Source organism: Opisthocomus hoazin, chromosome W (genome assembly GCF_030867145.1).
Source record: "Opisthocomus hoazin isolate bOpiHoa1 chromosome W, bOpiHoa1.hap1, whole genome shotgun sequence".
In the NCBI taxonomy this organism is placed as follows: domain Eukaryota; kingdom Metazoa; phylum Chordata; class Aves; order Opisthocomiformes; family Opisthocomidae; genus Opisthocomus; species Opisthocomus hoazin.
The window spans coordinates 49,391,155-49,412,201 of record NC_134453.1 but is presented as its reverse complement, the minus strand read 5'-3'; the positions used below and the strand labels follow the sequence as shown (position 1 = coordinate 49,412,201).

General features: G+C 50.5%; 1 pseudogene; it reads right to left on the bottom strand.

Moving 5' to 3' along the window:
* Positions 1-208: 208 nt before the first annotated feature.
* Positions 209-19,502, bottom strand: LOC142365529 (PALM2-AKAP2 fusion protein-like; annotated as a pseudogene).
* Positions 19,503-21,047: the final 1,545 nt, after the last annotated feature.

The window sequence follows — 21,047 nt, the reverse complement described above, 5'->3', positions numbered from 1 at the left end:
CTCCATATGACTAGTGCTTAGTATCCAGACAGTCCCCCTCAGAACAGTAATCTGTAACTGGAGGTGCTAAAGAACTGAACAGAATTATGTCCATATACATGTGGGAGGAACAATGCTGATTTCAGGAGCAATGGAGAAGGCAAGCTGTTCTCAAAATGGAAATACAGGTGCCAGAGAAGTAGGGGAAAAGTAGAAATAGAGCGAGCCCCTAGCAGAGTGTGTAGTAGAGCCCATTTCCATAATTTTCATGGTGGAAGTTACATTCTGCAGAGAAGTGAAAGAGGGCACAGTGTGAAGTCCCTCATCCCTTCACTTTGGATCACTCTAGTTCCTGACCTCCTCTGAGGAGTGTCTTCTAATTCTGAAACAGTGAAGGTAACTGGAAAGAAAGGCAGGATCCATTTCAGCAAGAGGACTTCAATTGAAATGAAATTTTATTTACTGAAAATGTCTAAGTGCCCTACGTACCATAAAGACAAATAAAATACAGTGTGGTCCTTGCCCCAGAAAGCTTATCACCCCTTCAGCAAGACGGTTCATACAAAGGACGAAAGCAGGCAGTAGGGTAGCCTGTCATAGACAGTTATATCATTTCAAAGGCATACATTTCTCGGACTTTAATAGTTAGAACACCTCTAGCAGGGAGGACAACACCCATTATACTGTGTTTCCTGTTTCTTTTGCCAGATACTGTATAAAGTCAGATGCAAATTCTTCATAGTATAACTACTTTTAATAAAGAGAAAATGGGAAATGCATTATCAGACACTGGAATGTCTCATGTCACACGCTCACTATCCTGTTCAAATAAAATGTGGAGCTGATCCAGCCAGAACTGGAGAAGAACTCTGTGCTGCAGGTATATTATATGTGCAAACCACTGGATTACACTGCCCAGTGCAGTAGGTGCTGCAATAAAATAGATCAGGAATTTTAGCTCTTCACATTTAAATATGGCCCCATTGAGTTTTGAGTTCCATTATGTCCTTTCTCCCTGCATGCAGGCATCTACAAACATTTGTGTTGGCCTTTCTTGAGTTTGTTTATGCAGATATAATTGCTTACTAAAGGACTTCACAAAGGCTTTTCCTTCCTCCTTTCCAGTATTACCTTGGGGGGAAAATGGTATTACCCTGCATATGTTCAACACCAATCCTCACTCCACTGAAATTACTGTGTGTCTCTCTCAGGTGGCCTGAGATGGACAAAAAGGCTGCTCCAAAGCAACCCAAACTGTTTCAAGGGATGCTTATTGTTTCATTGCTTTTTCTTCCTTTTGTGTTCCAATTTTACCTTGGATAGAGAGAGATATGTTTTCCTCAGTATTCACTGTACTTTACATATACTGGAGGGAATACCTAGAATGCTGAAATTAGGAAGGTTTATTATTTGTAGCCAATCTAGCTTTTGTTGAGTGTTTGGCAGACACTAAGTTCAATGTGACTGTGGTTAAAGGTTCTGCGTAAGAGTGGCAAAACCAGCCTTTTGGTTGGAGGAGAATGGAAAGAAACAGGCAGAAACTGGTGGGTCGGGATAAGGGCAGTTTAACAGAACAGCAAACAAAGGGAACAATAACAACAACGATACAGATAAGGAGAAAACACAAAACAAAATAGCAGAACACAGAGAGAAACTTTCACCACCTGCTGCTGCTGCGCACTCCCGAGCCACGACTGAGTTCACGCCGCCCAGCTCCCCCCCCCAACCAGAACCCGGTATGGAATACCCTGCTCTGTTTGGCCAGGTTGGGTCAGCCCGCCCGGCTGTGTCCCTTTCTGGATTCTGGTGAAAATTAACCCTGTCCTGGCCAAACCCAGGACACTTTTCTTGGGTAGAATAGTCTGCTTTGGGATCTTACCTGGAGCAGTTCTGCATGATGCAGTGGTGGTATATTCTTTGTAAGAGGACACACTGTCACCTGTAGAGCTTGCCTCTGCTTCTTCAGTTCTTCTTTTTCCTGGACTGCTCTGATCTCTTCTATCATGGACAAAGTCCACTGCTTCCTTAACCTTGACTTAAAAGGGCCCATAGGCACTTCAGGCTTCTGCATGGTGAGGATAAAAGCAGTAATTCTAAGTTCAGCTGCCTGAGAGAACTTCCTGCCTATTCTCTTCCACAACGAATGCATGGCTGATCAGGGATGTGGGGGATTGCTTCAAAGTTTTCCCTTCTCTGACTCCTGAGTCTTCATCTTTTGTATCCCTTTTTCTTTCATAGAATCATAGAATGGTTTGGGTTGGAAGGGACCTTATAGATCATCTAGTTCCAACGCCCCTGCCATGGGCAGGGCCACCTTCCACTACACCAGGCTGCTCAAAGCCCCATCCAGCCTGGCCTTGAACACTGCCAGGGAGGGGGCAACCACAGCTTCTCTGGGCAACTGGTTCCAGGGCCTTACCACCCTCATCATAAAGAATTTCTTTCTTATATCTAATCTAAATCTCCCCTCTTTCAGCTTGAAGCCATGACCCCTTGTCCTATCGCTACATCCCCTTGTAAAACATCCCTCTCCAGCTTACTTGTAGGCCCCTTCAGATACTGGAAGGATGCTGTAAGGTCTCCGAACGGGAGAAGACATCTGAGATTACTCAAACAATGGGTTGCATTTCTCCTCAGACCGTAGTTCTGGGCTAGCTGTTTCCTGTTCTTTGAATGAGATTTTCTGTTTGGCAATGTTTTTTCTTTTCCTTAGAGTTTGTTTTATCTGTTTTCTTGGCTGTGGCTTGTTGAATAACATTTTGAACTAGAAGGCCAGTGTGGTATTCCAGCTGGTCATCAATCAGTATGGAATCTCCCAAGGTAGAAGGAAGGACAGTCAAAGCCTTTGTCACTAAATGACTTCAAAACACCTTCTACGCTGCACTCTGAGGGAGTGTTGGTCTGAGGGGTCCGTAGCAGGGAAAAATCAACAATTTAAATATCTTGGAGGGCATTCATAGTCTTGTTAGAAGCACCGCTGTCACTGATATTGTCCATGATGAAGTTGGTGGGAAAGAGTTTCCAAGAGTGTGATATCCTGAGATCTTACAGAGAAGTCATCCAAACCTGTTATAGTTTGGCTGTGGCTGGCAACAAAAGGGACACGCGGCCGCTATGCCACCCCTCCCCCCACTGGGTTGGGGAAGAGAATGGAAAGAAAAAGGCAAAAAATTGGTGGGTCGGGATAAGGGCAGTTTAACAGAACAGCAAACAAAGGGAACAGTAGCAACAACAACACAGATAAGGAGAATACACAACACAAACAGCAGAACGCACAGAGCCACTCTCACCGCCCCCTGCCGTGCGCGCTCGCCAGCCACAACTGCCTTCCTGCCACCCAGCTCCCCCCCAACCAGAACCCAGCATGACGGCACATGGTATCCAATACCCTGTTCTGTTTGGCCAGGTTGGGTCAGTCGACCCGGCTGTGTCCCCTCCTGGCTTCTGGTGAAAATTAACCCTGTCCTGGCTGAACCCAGGACATTATCCACCCCTTATTCCATACCATCTATGTCATGACCAGGTCCCCCATTGTCAAGTTGATCACCACCACTTCTCCTGTCTCCAGATATCATTCCCTTAGTCTATGGATTATCACTCTAAAGAGTCCGTTGAGTTCATTTAATCCATGACTTCGGGCTCCATCTGTTGTAACGGTCTTCCAAGGCAGGAGAGGTGATGTGTGGTGATGGGCGGTCACTTGCTGCATCCGGAGCTCACGGCTGATGTATCTGGTGCGGCCCGTGCCCACAGTCTGCAGGTTGGAGATGTCGATCTCGATGAAGTTGCTGGGTGCCAGTTGTTGAAAACCAGGTCCAGTCCCATCATCGCTGTGCTCTGCTAGGTTTTCATCAAAAAGTCCATCCTTCTTCAGTCTGGGTGATTCTTACTATGATATTACTGGTATAACATATAACAATTATAGGTAGTGGTAACAGACAGTGACAGGAATATTTAGCAATTAACTTTATACATTTTATTTATTGACTGTTCTCACCCAAAATCAAATTCCCATGAGGTACACATCGGACTTCCCCATCCTTTCGCATCACCACCAGGTACACCCAGGTCCTTGAGCAAAAGCAATGCCCCGGAAGGGCTTGCCTTTGCCCGAGGCAGGACTAACCCAGACTGTCTTCCCTAACATGTTCCACATGTGCACTACAGGGACTTTATCCCCTTCTACAGGGCATGGAAATTTTGATTGGGCAGGGCCAGCCCGGTTAGTGGACCCTCTGATGTTAACCAACCAGGTGGCCTTTGCTAAATGAGTATCCCAATTTTTGACAGTCCCCCCCCCATTGCTCTCAAGGTGTTTTTTAGCAGCCCACTGTACCGTTCGATCTTCCCAGAGGCTGGTGCATGGTAGGGGATGTGATACACCCACTCGATACCGTGTTCTTTGGCCCAGGTGTCTATGAGGCTGTTACAAAAATGAGTCCTGTTGTCTGACTCAATTCTTTTGGGAGTGCTACGTCACCATAGGTCTTGTTTTTCAATGCCCAGGATGGTATTCCGGGCGGTGGCATGGGGCACAGGGTAGGTTTCCAGCCATCCGGTGGTGGCCTCCACCATTGTGAGCACATAGCACTTGCCTTGGCGGGTTTGTGGCAGTGTGATGCAGTCAATCTGCCAAGCCTCCCCGTATTTATATTTTAGTCATTGTCCTCCATACCACTGAGGTTTTACCCGCTTGGCTTGCTTGATTGCAGCGCATGTTTCACATTCATGGATAACCTGTGCAATGGTGTCCATGGTCAAGTCCACCCCTCGGTCACGAGCCCATCTGCATGTCGCATCTCTTCCTTGGTGGCCCGAGGTGTCATGGGCCCACCGAGCTATAAAGAGTTCACCCTTATGTTGCCAGTCCAGATGCACCTGAGCCACTCCAATCTTGGCAGCCTGATCCACCTGCTGGTTGTTTTGATGTTCTTCAGTGGCCCGACTCTTAGGGATGTGGGCGTCCACGTGACAGACTTTTATAACCAACTGCTCCAGACGGGCAGCAATATCTTGCCACAATGGGGCATCCCAGGTGGGTTTGCCTCTGCGCTGCCAGTTGTTCTTCTTCCATTGCTGCAGCCACCCCCACAAGGCATTGGCCACCATCCAAGAGTCGGTGTAAAGATAGAGCACTGGCCACTTTTCTCATCTGGTAATGTCTAAAGCCAGCTGGATGGCTTTCACCTCTGCAGATTGGCTCGACTCGCAGTTTCCGCGACTTGTCATGTAGGGCTCCATACAGCAGCCTTCCACCTCCGCTGCTTCCCCACAATGCGACAGGACCCATCCATGAACAGGGCATACTGTTTCTCATGTTCTGGCAGCTTGTTATACAGTGGGGCCTCTTCAGCACGTGTCACCTCCTCCTCTGGCAATGCTCCAAAATCTTTGCCTTCTGGCCAGTCCATGATTACTTACAGAATTCCTGGGCGACTGGGGTTTCCCATTCAGGCCCGCTGTGTGATCAGCATGACCCACTTACTCTGTGTAGCATTAGTGGCATGATGCGTAGAGGGGACCCACTCTTTGAACATACAGCCCAGGACCAGCAATCGTGGTGCTAGGAGGAGCTGTGCTTCAGTGACAGAATCACAGAATCACAGAATGATAGGGGTTGGAAGGGACCTCGGTGGGTCATCTAGTCCAACCCCCCTGCCAAAGCAGGGTTACCTACAGCAGGCTGCACAGGACCTTGTCCAGGAGGGGCTTGAATATCTCCAGAGAAGGAGACTCCACAACCTCCCTGGGCAGCCTGTTCCAGTGCTCCGTCACCCTCAGAGGGAAGAAGTTCTTCCTCATATTCAGACAGAACTTCCTGTGCTTCAGTTTGTGCCCATTGCCCCTTGTCCTGTCGCTGGGCACCACTGAGAAGAGTCTGGCCCCATCCTCCTGACACCCACCCTTCAGGTATTTGTAAGCATTTATTAGATCCCCTCTCAGCCTTCTCTTCTTCAGGCTGAACAAGCACAGCTCCCTCAGTCTCTCCTCGTAGGAGACATGTTCCAGTCTACTCACCATCCTTGTAGCCCTCTGCTGGACTCTCTCCAGTAACTGCTCATCTTTCTTGAAGTGGGGAGCCCAGAACTGGACAGAGTACTCCAGATGGGGCCTCACCAGGGCAGTGTAGAGGGGAAGGAGAACCTTCCTCGACCTGCTGGCCACACTCCTCTTGATGCATCCCAGGATCCCATTAGCTTTCTTGGCAGCCAGGGCACACTGCTGGCTCTTAGTCAACCTGTCGTCCACCAGGACACCCAGGTCCCTCTCCACAGAGCTGCTCTCCAGCAGGTCCACCCCAAGCCTGTACTGATGCATGGGGTTGTTCCTCCCCAGGTGCAGGACCCTGCACTTGCCCTTGTTGAACCTCATCAGGTTCCTCTCTGCCCAACTTTCCAGCCTGTCCAGGTCACGCTGAATGGCAGCACAGCCTTCTGGTGTATCCACCACACTGCCCAGTTTTGTGTCATCAGCAAACTTGCTGAGGGTACATTCTAACTCTTCATCCAAGTCATTGATGAAGAAGTTAAACAAGGCTGGGCCCAGTACTGACCCCTGGAGGACACCACTAGTTACCGGTCTCCAACTAGACTCAGCGCTGCTGATGACAACCCTCTGAGTTCTGCCATTCAGCCAGTTCTCTATCCACCTCAACGACCACTCATCCAGCCCACACTTCCTGAGCTTCCCTAGGAGGATGTTGTGGGAGACAGTGTCGAAAGCCTTGCTGAAGTCGAGGTAGACAACATCTACTGCTCTCCCTTCATCTACCCAGCCAGTCATGTCATTGTAGAAAGCTATTAGATTGGTCAGGCATGATTTCCCCTTGGTGAATCCATGCTGACTACTCCTGATCACCTTCTTTTCCTCCACTTTCTTGTTGATGACCTCCAGGATAACCTGCTCCATCACCTTTCCTGGGATGGAGTTGAGGCTGACCGGCCTGTAGTTCCCTGGGTCCTCCTTCTTGCCCTTTTTGAAGATTGGAGTGACATTGGCCTTTCTCCAGTCCTCGGGCACCTCTCCTGTCTTCCAGGACCTCTCAAAGATGATGGAGAGTGGCTCAGCAATGACATCCGCCAGCTCCCTCAGCACTCGTGGGTGCATTCCATCGGGGCCCATGGATTTGTGGGCGTCCAGATCGCTAAGCGATCCCTCACGCAGTCCTCCTCAACCAAGGGAAAGTCGTCCTCTTTGTAGGCTTCTTCTCTTACCTCCGGGGCCTGGGATTCCTGAGGGTCTATCTTGGCACTGAAGACTGAAGCAAAGAAGGCATTCAGTAGCTCTGCTTTCTCTGCATCCTCCGTCACCAGGACACCCGCCTCATTCAGCAGTGGCCCCACATTGTCCCTAGCCTTCCTTTTGCTGCTGATGTCGTTGAAGAAGCCCTTCTTGTTGTTTCTGACATCCCTTGCCAGCTTCAATTCCAGGTGGTGCTTGACCTTCCTCGTTGCATCCCTGCATGCTCTGACCACATTCCTGTACTCTTCCCAAGTGGCCTGTCCCTCTTTCCACATTCCATGGACCTTTCTCTTCCACCTGATCTCCACTAGAAGCTCCTTGTTTAACCATGCAGGTCTCCTGCCTCCTTTGCTCGATTTCTTTCTCAGGGGGATGCACCGCTCCTGAGCATGGAGGAAGTGACGTTTAAACAGCGACCAGCACTCTTGGACCCCCCTGCCTTCGAGAGCCCTGGCCCACGGGATTCCTCCCAGTAGCTCCTTGAAGAGGCCAAAGTCAGCCCTCCTGAGGTCCAAGGTTTTGATCCTGCTTATCGCCCTGCTTCCTCCACGCAGGATCCTGAACTCCACCATTTCATCGTCACTGCAACTGAGTCTACCTCTGACCTTCACATCCTCCACCAGTCCCTCCTTGTTTGTTAATACAAGGTCCAGCAGAGCGCCTTTCCTTGTTGGTTCCTCCACCAATTGCATCAGAAAGTTATCATCGATGCTCTGTAGGAACCTCCTGGATTGCGCCTGCCTAGCTGTATGGTCTTCCCAGCTGATGTCAGGGTGGTTGAAGTCCCCCATGAGAACCAGGGTCTGTGACTGTGAGGCTGCTTGCAGCTGCCTGTAGAAGGCCTCATCAACCTCCTCCTCCTGGTCAGGTGGCCTTTAGTACACACCCACCGTAATGTCACCCGTGTGAACCTGTCCCTTAATTCTAACCCACAAGCTTTCAACTTGTTCCTCATTTGCCCCCAGGCCAAGCTCAATGCATTCCAGTTGCTCCCTCACATATAGAGCAACTCCACCACCTCTCCTTGTTGGCCTGTCTTTCCTAAAGAGTCTGTAGCCATCCATGACAGCATGCCAATCATGCGAGTTGTCCCACCACATTTCTGTGATGGCGACCAAGTCGTAGTCGTCCTGCTGTATAATGGCTTCCAGCTCCTCCTGTTTATTGCCCATGCTACGTGAATTGGTATAGACACACTTGAGCTGGGCTGTCAGTCTCACCCCTGACCCTGGCACGCCAAGCCTGGGCTCATCCCTAGTGAGCTGGGCGATGTCCCCTTCCCCCTTCGAACCAAGTATAAAGCCCTCTCAATGAGCCCCTCCAGATCATGGCCAAGAATCCTTTTTCCCCTTTGAGATAGCTGCATTCCATCTGTCGCCAGCAGGCCCGGTGCTGTGTACACCTCCCCATGATCAAAGAAGCCAAAATTTGACCACTGGCACCAGTCCCTGAGCCATTTGTTATCCAGGTGAGTTTTCATGCCCCTTTCAGTGCTGTTCCCTGCCATTGATGGGACTGAGGAAAAAACACTTCTGAAGCAGCTCGAACGCCTTCATATGCTGCCAGAATCTCTTTTTCAGTGGGAGTATAGCGGGCCTCGGATCCTTTGTATCCACGGCTCCAAAACCTCAGGGGTCGACCTCGAGTCTCGCCTGGTGTTTTCTGCCAGAGACTCCAGGTTGGGCCATTCTCCCTGGCTGCGGTGTAGAGCACGTTTTTAACAGCTTGCCCTGACCGGACTGGACCAAGGGCTACGGCATGAACTATCTCCCGTTTAATTTGTTCAAATGCCTGTCGTTGCTCAGGGCCCCATTCAAAATCATTCTTCTTCCGGGTCACGTGGTACAGAGGACTTACAATTTGGCTGTAATTTGGGATGTGCATCCTCCAAAAACCCACAACGCCTGAGAAGGCCTGTGCTTCCTTTTTGCTGGTTGGTGGAGACTGTAATCGATGGCCTTGCTGGACTTGTCGAATGCAAGACAAAAGACAAAGGGACTGAGGTTGTCAAGAGCTGAAGAGCTAACAAAGGAAGTAAATAACTGGTGCTTATCTTATCAGACAAAAGTAAGGGGGGATAGCCCATCACTGTAAACTCAGTGATCTGTGGGGCGCCGCGGAGGCTGCGCAGCCAGAGATTGCTTCAGAGATTGCTTTGGACAAAGCACAGATGGCCCCCAAATACACATACCACGATGCCCGCTCTGAAGGCGTGTCACACTGCTGAGTCCCGCTTCTGACAACACCACATTCCATGCCAAGAGCCAATCGATACACAATAATTGACTTAGTCCCACCTCGCAAAAAGATTTCCAAACATATAAAAATTGGCACTTGAAAACTCTCTTTGGGAGGAGGAGCCAAGCGAGAACTTCACCTGACGGACGGGTCGACGGGCCTGAACCTCTCTTCCCTCTCCAAGAAGGGACGCCTTTTTGGTAAGAGTCACGCCTCTGACTTTGTCAGACATACCCCCGGGAACACATTGTTAACTAAAGCGCTAAACTATTACTTTGAGCTCAACTTTTGTAGACAGTGAATTTATCAACGGCAATTCCGAATCTGTGATAACTGTCGCTTGAATAAATTACCTACTGTTTCAACTTTGAGAAACTGTTTCAGTGAAAGTCCTTGGAAGGGCTCTGGCAGGCTAGTTGAATATCAGACTCCCCTTACCCCCCCTTTAACGCGACAGAGACATAGCTGCTATTTTGTTGATGACATCCATTGGGATTTGACGGCGCCCATCCTGCCATTTTATCCCCAAAAACTGGATCTCTTGTGCAGGTCCCTTGCCTTTACTTTGCTTAATGGATAAACCAGCTTTCAGAAGGATCTGAACTATTTTCTCCCCTTTCTCAAAAACTTCCTCTGCTGTGTCACCCCATACAATGATGTCATCGATGTACTGCAGGTGTTCTGGAGCTGCACCCTTTTCCAGTGCAGTCTGGATTAGTCCATGGCAAATGGTGGGACTGTGTTTCCACCCCTGGGGCAGTCGATTCCAGGCGTACTGGATGCCCCTCCAGGTGAAAGCAAACTGTGGCCTGCACTCTGCTGCCAAAGGGATGGAGAATCACAGACTCGCAGAATCACAGAATGGTAGGAGTTGGAAGGGACCTCTGTGGGTCATCTAGTCCAACCTCCCTGCCGAAGCAGGGTCACCTAGAGCAGGCTGCACAGGACCTTGTCCAGGCGGGTCTTGAATATCTCCAGAGAAGGAGACTCCACAACCTCCCTGGGCAGCCTGTTCCAGTGCTCCGTCACCCTCAGAGGGAAGAAATTCTTCCTCATATTCAGACAGAACTTCCTGTGCTTCAGTTTGTGCCCATTGCCCCTTGTCCTGTCGCTGGGCACCACTGAAAAGAGCTTGGCCCCATCCTCCTGACACCCACCCTTCAGGTATTTGTAAGCATTTATAAGGTCCCCTCGCAACCTTCTCTTCTTCAGGGTGAACAAGCCCACCTCCCTCAGCCTCTCCTCGTAGGAGAGATGCTCCAGTCCCCTCACCATCCTTGTAGCCCTCCGCTAGACTCTCTCCAGTAACTGCTCATCTTTCTTGAACTGGGGAGCCCAGAACTGGACAGAGTACTCCAGATGGGGTCTCACTAGGGCAGTGTAGAGGGGAAGGAGAACCTCCCTTGACCTGCTGGCAACACTCCTCCTAATGCATCCCAGGATGCCATTGGCCTTCTTGGCAGCCAGGGCACACTGCTGGCTCATGGTCAACCTGTCGTCCACCAGGACACCCAGGTCCCTCTCCGCAGAGCTGCTCTCCAGCAGGTCCATCCCAAGCCTGTACTGATGCATGGGGTTGTTCCTCCCCAGGTGCAGGACCCTGCACTTGCCCTTGTTGAACCTCATCAGGTTCCTCTCTGCCCAACTCTCCAGCCTATCCAGGTCACGCTGAACGGCAGCACAGCCTTCTGGTGTATCTACCACACCTCCCAGTTTGGTGTCATCAGCAAACTTGCTGAGGGTACATTCTAACTCTTCATCCAGGTCATTGATGAAGAAGTTAAACAAGGCTGGGCCCAGTACTGACCCCTGGGGGACACCACTAGTTACCAGCCTCCAACTAGACTCAGCGCCGCTGATGACAACCCTCTGAGTTCTGCCATTCAGCCAGTTCTCAATCCACTTCAACGACCACTCATCCAGCCCATACTTCCTGAGCTTCCCTAGGAGGATGTTGTGGGAGACAGTGTCGAAAGCCTTGCTGAAGTCTAGGTAGACAACATCTACGGCTCTCCCTTCATCTACCCAGCCAGTCATGTCATCGTAGAAAGCTATCAGATTGGTCAGGCATGATTTCCCCTTGGTGAATCCATGCTGACTACTCCTGATCACCTTCTTTTCCTCCACTTGTTTGTTGATGACCTCCAGGATAAGCTGCTCCGTCACCTTTCCTGGGATGGAGGTGAGGCTGACCGGCCTGTAGTTCCCTGGGTCCTCCTTCTTGCCTTTTTTGAAGATTGGAGTGACATTGGCCTTTCTCCAGTCCTCGGGCACCTCTCCTGTCCTCCAGAACCTCTGAGAGATGATGGAGAGTGGCTCAGCAATGATATCCGCCAGCTCTCTCAGCACTCGTGGGTGCATTCCATCGGGGCCCATGGATTTGTGGGCGTCCAGATCGCTAAGCGATCCCTCACACAGTCCTCCTCGACCAAGGGAAAGTGATCCTCTCTGTGGGCTTCTTCTCTTACCTCCGGGGCCTGGGATTCCTGAGGGCCTGCCTTGGCACTGAAGACTGAAGCAAAGAAGGCATTCAGTAGCTCTGCCTTCTCTGCATCCTCCGTCACCAGGACACCCGCCTCATTCAGCAGTGGCCCCACATTGTCCCTAGCCTTCCTTTTGCTGTTGATGTCGTTGAAGAAGCCCTTCTTGTTGTTTCTGACATCCCTTGCCAGCTTCAATTCCAGGTGGCGCTTGGCCTTCCTCGTTGCATCCCTGCATGCTCTGACCACATTCCTGTACTCTTCCCAAGTGGCCTGTCCCTCTGTCCACATTCCATGGACCTTTCTCTTCCACCTGATCTCCACTAGAAGCTCCTTGTTTAACCATGCAGGTCTCCTGCCTCCTTTGCTCGATTTCTTTCTCAGGGGGATGCACCGCTCCTGAGCATGGAGGAAGTGACGTTTAAACAGCGACCAGCACTCTTGGACCCCCCTGCCTTCGAGAGCCCTGGCCCACGGGATTCCTCCCAGTAGCTCCTTGAAGAGGCCAAAGTCAGCCCTCCTGAGGTCCAAGGTTTTGATCCTGCTTATCGCCCTGCTTCCTCCACGCAGGATCCTGAACTCCACCATTTCATCGTCACTGCAACCGAGTCTACCTCTGACCTTCACATCCTCCACCAGTCCCTCCTTGTTTGTTAATACAAGGTCCAGCAGAGCGCCTTTCCTTGTTGGTTCCTCCACCACTTGCATCAGAAAGTTATCATCGATGCTCTGTAGGAACCTCCTGGATTGCGCCTGCCTAGCTGTATGGTCTTCCCAGCTGATGTCAGGGTGGTTGAAGTCCCCCATGAGAACCAGGGCCTGTGATTGTGAGGCTGCTTGCAGCTGCCTGTAGAAGGCCTCATCAACTTCCTCTTCCTGGTCAGGTGGCTTGTAGTACACACCCACCGTAATGTCACCCTTATGAGCCTGTCCCTTAATTCTAACCCACAAGCTCTCAACTTGTTCCTCATCTGCCCCCAGGCCAAGCTCAATGCATTCCAGTTGCTCCCTCACATATAGAGCAACTCCACCACCTCTCCTTGTTGGCCTGTCTTTCCTAAAGAGTCTGTAGCCATCCATGACAGCATGCCAATCATGCGAGTTGTCCCACCACATTTCTGTGATGGCGACCAAGTCGTAGTCGTCCTGCTGTATAATGGCTTCCAGCTCCTCCTGTTTATTGCCCATGCTACGTGCATTGGTATAGACACACTTGAGCTGGGCTGTCAGTCTCACCCCTGACCCTGGCACGCCAAGCCTGGGCTCATCCCTAGTGAGCTGGGCGATGTCCCCTTCCCCCTTCGAACCAAGTATAAAGCCCTCTCAATGAGCCCCACCAGCTCGTGGCCAAGAATCCTTTTTCCCCTTTGAGATAGCTGCATTCCATCTGTCGCCAGCAGGCCCGGTGCTGTGTACACCTCCCCGTGATCAAAGAAGCCAAAATTTGACCGATGGCACCAGAAGAATGCATTAGCGATGTCAATTGTAGCATACCACTTGGCTGCCTTTGACTCCAGCTGATGATATTGAAGTTGTAGCATGTCTGGCACAGCAGCACTCAGCGGTGGTGTGACTTCATTCAGGCCACGGTAGTCTATTGTCAGTCTCCACTCTCCAGTAGATTTTCTCATTGGCCATATGGGACTTTTAAAGGGTGAGTGAGTTTTGCTGATCACTCCTTGACTCTCCAGCTGGCGGATCAGCTGATGAATGGGGAGAAGGGAGTCTTGGTCAGTGCGATATTGTCACCGGTGCACCGTTGTGGTCGCGATTGGCACCTGTTGTCCTTCAACCCTCAGTGACCCCACAACAGAAGGATCCTCCGAGAGACCAGGCAAAATGGACAGCTGTTTAATTCCTTCCGTCTCCAAAGCAGCTATGCCAAAAGCCTACTGATACCCCTTTGGGTCCTTGAAATAGCCTCTCCTAAGATAGTCTATCCCAAGGATGCACGGAGCCTCGGGGCCAGTTAGAATGGGGTGCTTCTGCCAGTCCTGCCCAGTGAGGCTCACTTCAGCCTCCAATACACTCAGCTCTTGGGACCACCCCCCCCGTCACTCCTGAAATGCAAATGGACTCTGACCCTTTGAAATCTGATGGCATTAAAGTACACTGTGCACCAGTGTCCACTAGAGCTTTATACTCTTGTGGATCTGATGTGCCAGGCCACTGAATCCACACCGTCCAATAAACGCGGTTGTCCCTTTCCTCCACCTGGCTGGAGGCAGGGCCCCTCTAATCCTGGTCAGAGAATTTGCTGCTCACCTGCTGTAAAAATGACTTGGAGGTCCCCTCCAGAGGATTGGAATCAAGATCAAACTGTCTACCTGGTCTGGAGAGCTGACCGTTGGAAACTGGAGCAGCACTTTTCCTAACAGAATCCCCTTTGGTGATTGTTTCACACTGCAGCTCATGCACTCGTGCCTCTAGGGTTGAGGTAGGTTTTCTATCCCACTTCCTCATGTCGTCTCCATGGTCATGCAGGTAAAACCACAAGGTGCCCTGTGGTGTATAGCCTCTGTATCCTCTCTCCTGAGCAGAGGAACGCTTGCCCCTAATAGCTGAGATGATGTCCCGTACAGGTGGGGAGTAGAACATAGTCTCTTTGAATTGCTGGAATTCCCGGGAAAGTTTCTCCACAGCTGAGACAAGGGAGGAAGAGAGACTTTCTTCATATTGCCGGAGTCGGACGGCCACCTCATCCACTGTTGGTGCCTCTTCACCTCTCCAGTCTACTACTGCCAGTGATTTGGCATATGAGGAGGGTGCGCTCCGCACAAACTTCCTCCACATGGATGCCGTGCACTGGACTTCATCTGGGTCTGTGGGTAACTGTTCATTGTCCAGGTCATAGTAAACCAGCTCCCACACAGCTAATTCCCTCAAGTACTGAATACCCCTCTCCATATTGGTCGACTTGCCAGGATAGCATACAAAATCCTCACTGAAGGGGTACCTCTCCCTCACGCCTGAGAGAAGTCTCCTCCAGAGGCTGAGGACTTGTTCCTTTTTCCCAATGGCCTTGTCAATGCCCCCTTCCCTGACCAGGGATCCCAGCTGCTTGGCTTCCTTGCCCTCTAATTCCAAGCTGCTGGCCCCGTTATCCTAGCACCGCAGCAGCCAGGTGACAATGTGCTCGCCAGGGTGGCGGCTGAAATCTTTCCGCATGTCTCGCAGCTCGCTCAGGGACAGGGACCAGGTGATGATCTTTGTCTCTATCTCCTGCAATGACCCTGGCTCATTGTCATCCCTCCCGGATCGATCTGATTTCATTGCGTCTTTGTTTTTACAGGGGCAACTGCTACCGACACAGGTTGGTTATTGGGCTCAGCTGCGGTGCCTGCTGCCAGAGCTGGAGCTGGAGCAGTCACCGTGCCTGCCGGGGAAGCCAGGGCAGCGCCAGTGGTTGCAGCAGCAGCAGCGGTGGTGCCGGTCAGGGCGGCTGTGACTGCCTGCTGGGCTGGAGGGGCTGCAGGGCCGGCTGGGGTGGCAGTGCCAGTCGCAGTGCCTACCGCTTCGTTTCCCCCCCCTTCCCCTTTAGAGCACTGAATCATGTTGAACAGGGCTCAGTAGGCGTGAGCCAGGCCCCAGCGCGTGGCAGTGATTTGTGTCTCTCTGGAGTTCCCAGGGTGGCAGCACACTTTTTGCAGATATTTTACTAGTTTGTCAGGATTCTGCACTTGCTCAGGGGTGAGTTTCAAAAACACCGGGGGTGCCCACTGCCCTAGGTACTTACGCATGCTATCCCACACACCCAGCCACTCATAGCTGTCTAGCCCCGGGGCAGGTCTCTGCACAATGTTGTTAACTACTTGTTTAACCCTAAACAAGACCTGAAACCCATTCAGGAGGCATAACAATAGGAGCGTGCTGGCCTGAGCATCCCACGAGTACTTGAAATTCTGAAAAGCTGTTAGGACTAGCCTGAAGGAGAGAGGAGGGCTGAAAGAGTGGGGGAAAGTATCCCCTCCAGTTTTCCCCATAGAGTGGGTTCGATTATTAACAAATTCAGAGAGATAACACCCAAGGTATGGAAATGACCGCAGTGCCGCATGCAAATACAAGCCTAATTTCATGCCCAGTGATGTTATCATATCATAAGTTGATATTATACAGTACAGCAAAATTGTCATTCTGATCTTTTTCCCAGAGGTAATGAACAGCACGGCAGTGAACACATATTGCAAGTAAGGGTTTACATACCATAACCACTTGATCAAAGTCAGCAACATTTTTTTACCAGAGACTATTTAACTAACACAGTAAATGCATATAACAAATTATAACAAAATCTAAGAAAGTTGTTTTAACACTCTCTGCTCAACCCTGCCATTATCCCTACCCCACACTTGGGCACCAAATTTAATGTTATAGTTTGGCTGTGGCCGGCAACAAAAGGGACACGCGGCCGCTATGCCACCCCTCCCCCCACTGGGTTGGGGAAGAGAATGGAAAGAAAACAGGCAAAAACTGGTGGGTCGGGATAAGGGCAGTTTAACACAACAGCAAACAAAGGGAACAGTAGCAACAACAACACAGGTAAGGAAAATACACAACACAAACAGCAGAACACAGAGAGCTGCTCTCACCACCCCACCACCGCGCGTGCTCCCCAGCCGTGACTACCTTCCTGCCGTACAGCTCCCCCCCAACTGGAACCCAGCATGACAGTACATGGTATCCAATACCCTGTTCTGTTTGGCCAGGTTGGGTCAGCCGACCCGGCTGTGTCCCCTCCTGGCTTCTGGTGAAAATTAACCCTGTCCTGGCCAAACCCAGGACAAAACCAGACTCCAGTGCCTCTGGAGAGGAAGAAATGTTGACTGATCTTGAAAACTGATCTAAAATGTCATGATCATCATCCTTCACCACCGTGATGACTGCTCTTGCACTCATGAATTCATCATCTGCCCACAGTTTTGATGTCTGTCCAGCTTTTGAGTTATCTCTATATGATAACTCTCTCACTTGATCAGTAGTGTTGCTCTGAGCATTTATATGATCCTCAGAGATACAGTAGACCTTCTGAGCTTTTGCAACTGTTATGTCATTATTTTCAGGCTGTCCTGTTGTAACCAAGGTGATGGAATCAGTTAACCATAAACACGAACAATGCTGCTATGTGCCTTGTAGAGCCCTGCCCATCTGGACATTAGGGCTGGGAACAGAGGGTTTAGTCCCTAGGTAATCATTAATGTTAAACAATAATGGTGGAGGGGGATTTTTAATAGAAATAGCGTTACCTAATAGTTGCAGGTGCATTTGTGGTACCTATCTATTGTGTAAATTAACTGAAGCAGAGAGTCTTGCATCTTCATACAAAGGGGTTAGTTTTTGATAGGGGCTGGAAGTCGACTAGAACTGGTCAAGACGACCCTGCTTGTGTGAATAGGAGCCAGAAGAGAACTGAGTTTGCACAGAAACTGTGATGAAGAGGAGAAGCCTTCATCTTGAGACCCCCGACGACCACCACTAGGAGGCACTGCGCAAGCGCAGGTGGGAGGCGTGTATGAAAATGGACTGATTTGACTATGAAAGGAAGAGCTTATGTAATCAGATGAATATGTATATTTTGATCTATATAAACTGCACGGAAGGGGTATGGGGTATGCACATTTGGTGGAATTATCCCCCGTGCATCCAGCGCTGCAATAAAGAATGCCTGCCTTTTAACACTACATTGGTGTTACGAGGTTTGTTCCCGGATTTTCGGTGACAGTTTCTGGCACCCCAGATGGGACCCTGCTTGTGAATACCGACGGATCCGCGGGATCACGGGACCTCCAGCTGGCATCGAGGGATTCTCGAGGAGAACCTCTGATCCCCGGACCGAAGGATTCCAAGTAAGTCCCCTGGAATTTAATTAAGGCATTCTTTAGGTATAACACATGCCTGCTCGTAAGTCGCGGTAAAAGCCACGAAGAGTTGGGCTAAAATGGTACCTGTGTGAAAAATCTCTGCTCGGTGAAAGCCGGTAGAGCGGGGCCCAAGGGGGAGGTCTTCAACAGGGGGTTGAAGTCTCCAGGATCTCAGCAGGGGGCTGGGATCTGAGAGGGAGATCTCACAGAGGGTGGGATCCCTCTGGCTAGTGTCTGTGATATAGTGCACAATCACTGCCACTAGTCGTTTGAAGGATGGGCACCTTTCCGAGTAAAAGACCCATCCCACGGGGCACGCCTTTGGGATGCATTTTAAAACACTGGAAAGAGCTGGGGGGGGACCCTTTAACTCGGAAACAGTTAATTGAGTATTGTAATCATTGGTGGCCGTTATATACTCTGGATGATGGGGAGAAGTGTCCAGAGGACAGGACACTGTGTTATAATACCATTTTGCAGTTGATGTTGTTTTGTAAAAGGGAAGGTAAATGGGAAGAAATGACATATGAAGATTTGTTTTTCTCATTGAGAAATCATCCGGAATGGCAGAGGCAGTGTGGTATACATCCGCGCGGTTCTATGGTAATGGCTTTGAAAAAGGGAAAATGTGAAAAAGGTTCAAAGAAATGCTGCGCCGCTTGTAGTGTCAGGAAAGGGTGTCTGAAATTTGGGTCAAGGATCATAGTTCAAACTTAGCCTTTCTCTTAAAGATTGTTAAAATGATTTCTTCATCCCTAGAAGATCTTGAAATGTTTGAATGTCCTGGGTTCAGCCAGGACAGTGTTATTTTTCACCAGAAGCCGGGAGAGGACACAGCTGGGCTGACTGACCCAAACTGGTCAAAATAAATGGGTATTCACAGAATCACAGAATCACAGAATGGTAGGGGTTAGAAGGGACCTCTGGGGATCATCTAGTCCAACCCTCCTGCCGAAGCAGGGTCACCTACAGCAAGCTGCACAGGACATTGTCCAGGCGGGTCTTGAATATCTCCAGAGAAGGAGACTCCACAACCTCCCTGGGCAGCCTGTTCCAGTGCTCCGTCACCCTCAGAGTGAAGAAGTTCTTCCTCATTTTCAGCTGGAGCTTCCTATGCTTCAGTTTGTGCCTGTTGCCCCTTGTCCTGTCGCTGGGCACCACTGAAAAGAGTCTGGCCCCATCCTGGCCTTGAACACTTCCAGGGAGAGGACAGCCACAGCTTCTCTGGCCAACTAGTTCCAGGGCCTCACCACCCTGATAGTAAAGAAATTCTTCCTTATATCTGATATAAAATCTACCCTCTTTCTGTTTAAAGCCATTACCCTTTGTCCTATCACAATAGACCCTTGTAGAAAGGCCCCTCTCCAGCTTTCTTGTAGGCCCCTTCAGGTACTGGAAGGCTGCTCTAAGGTCTCCCCCTCCTACACCTGGGGACTGAGAGCTCCTGCACTCTGTGTAAAGCATCCTTAAAGATCTGCCAGCTCTATTCTGCCCCCCTGTCCCTGAGGACCATTTCCCAGGGGGTCCTACTGACTAACTCCTTGAAGAGCTGCAAGTTGGCTTTCCTACAATTTAGGGTCCTGACTACTCTCCTTGCCTTTCCCATATCCCTCAGGAGTGTGAACTCCACCAATGCGTGACCACTGCAGCCCAGACTGCCTCCAATCTTGACGTCACTGATGAACTCACTTGCATTGGTGAGCATCAGGTCCAGTATTGCATCCCCTCTGGTAGGGGTGTCTGTTACCTGGCTTAAGAAGTTATCCTCAATGCATTCTAGGAATCTTCTGGATTGCCTACAGCTCGCTGTGCTACTTTTCCAGCAGATGTCGGGGTGGTTGAACTTCCCCAGAAGGATGAGAGACTGCAAGCACAAAGCCTCCTGGAGCTGGAGGAAGAAGGCTTTGTCAGTAGGCTCCCCTTGATCAGGCGGCCTGTAGTAGACACCCACGACCAGGTTCCCTCTGTTGCCTCTGTCTCTGATTCTTACGCATGGGCTTTCAACCTGCTCATGATTATAAATATAAATATAAATATAAATATAAATATAAATATAAATATAAATATAAATATAAATATAAATATAAATATATAAAAGCATCTTTATTAGTAACACTAATAATAAAAGGAATAAAACAAAATATACAAAACCGATACTGAGTTTCCCAGAGTTGGCTGCCGGGGCACTAGCGTCCTGCCAGCAGTTGCCAGGCAGCACCAGGAAGTCCTGGACTAGCCTCAGCAGTAGACAGGAACTGGACTCAGGAATGCACAGATTGGAATCTGGATCAGGATCGGAGGCAGAACAACAAACAGGGTTGTCTTCAGAAGCCAGCCATGGACGAAGAGAACGAGACGCATTTGATGCACAAAGGAAAAGTAGTGTCATAAGAAAAGAACATGGCCAGCCTGTGGAGAGTGTGCTTCTGTTCCCTTCCGGTGGGCTTCTAGTATCTGCAGGTACTTCAATAAAATCAAATTTCTATTGGCCCTAATTTGAGTAGTATTTCAGCTGCTGCTTTTCTTACATGATGGTGGCAAAAGCGCCGGGAGAGAGAGGAGACCCCAGCCCCTCCATCCACCACCACCCCACCACCCCCCACCCCCCGCCCCCGAGCGGGAAAGAGGGAGCTGCTAACGAGCGGCCGCTCTCACTCGGCGTGGGCGGGGACAAGTGTGACAGCGGCCAAATCCCCTCACATACAAGAGCAGCCCCCCAGGGAGCGCGAGCGACCAGGAGCGCGGCGCGGCAGTTTGCGCGGGCAGGGCGCGGTCTCCCTCCTGGCAACCCGACTAGTGGACTTTGCCCTCCCAGGAGACGTTCTAGCCATGGTTTCCACTCGCGCGGAAGCCAGAAGGAGTGTGGCGACCCAGACAGAGGTGCCACACAAACACAGAGCTGTCCAGGTCTCCGGCTGCAGGGAGTGCCTGAGCCTATCACTCCTACCGGAGGGCAGCAGTGACAGCAGCTGTGTTCGGTGTGACCAGGTAAATGACCTGCTCAGCCTGGTGGCAGAGCTGAAAGAGGAAGTGGAGAGGTTGAGGAGCATCCGGGAGTGTGAGAGGGAGATCCGACTGGTGGGGCAGCACCCTGCCCTCCCTGAGGCCAAGGCAGCAGGAGGCGGCTCCACAAGAAGCGGAGAACCCCCTACCCTCTTGCCACCGAGCAGAAAGAGGGGGCCTAAGAGATGGGGGGAATGGAAACGGGTCCCTGCTCGGGGCGGCAGGAAAATCCCCTCCCAGCCGCCCT